Below are 251 nucleotides of genomic sequence, written 5' to 3' on the forward strand. Positions count from 1 at the left end.
GACACTGTTGTATACACGCGAAGTTTTCTCGATACTTTTGTGTCGTACAGACAATACCACTAAACGTGGGGGGAAGGTTAATAGCAGTACGATGAATCGATTATTTATTTCTCTGCTTTTGAATTTCGCGCAAAGCTGCAGAGGGCTATCTGCGCTAACAATCCCTAATTTAGCAGTGAAAGACCAGGGGGAAGGCAGCTAATCATCACCACCCACTGTCAACTCTTGGGCTACTCTTTTAGCAGCAACTA

The sequence above is a fragment of the Tachypleus tridentatus genome, chromosome 10 (genome assembly GCF_004210375.1).
Source record: "Tachypleus tridentatus isolate NWPU-2018 chromosome 10, ASM421037v1, whole genome shotgun sequence".
Classification (NCBI taxonomy): Eukaryota; Metazoa; Arthropoda; class Merostomata; order Xiphosura; family Limulidae; genus Tachypleus; species Tachypleus tridentatus.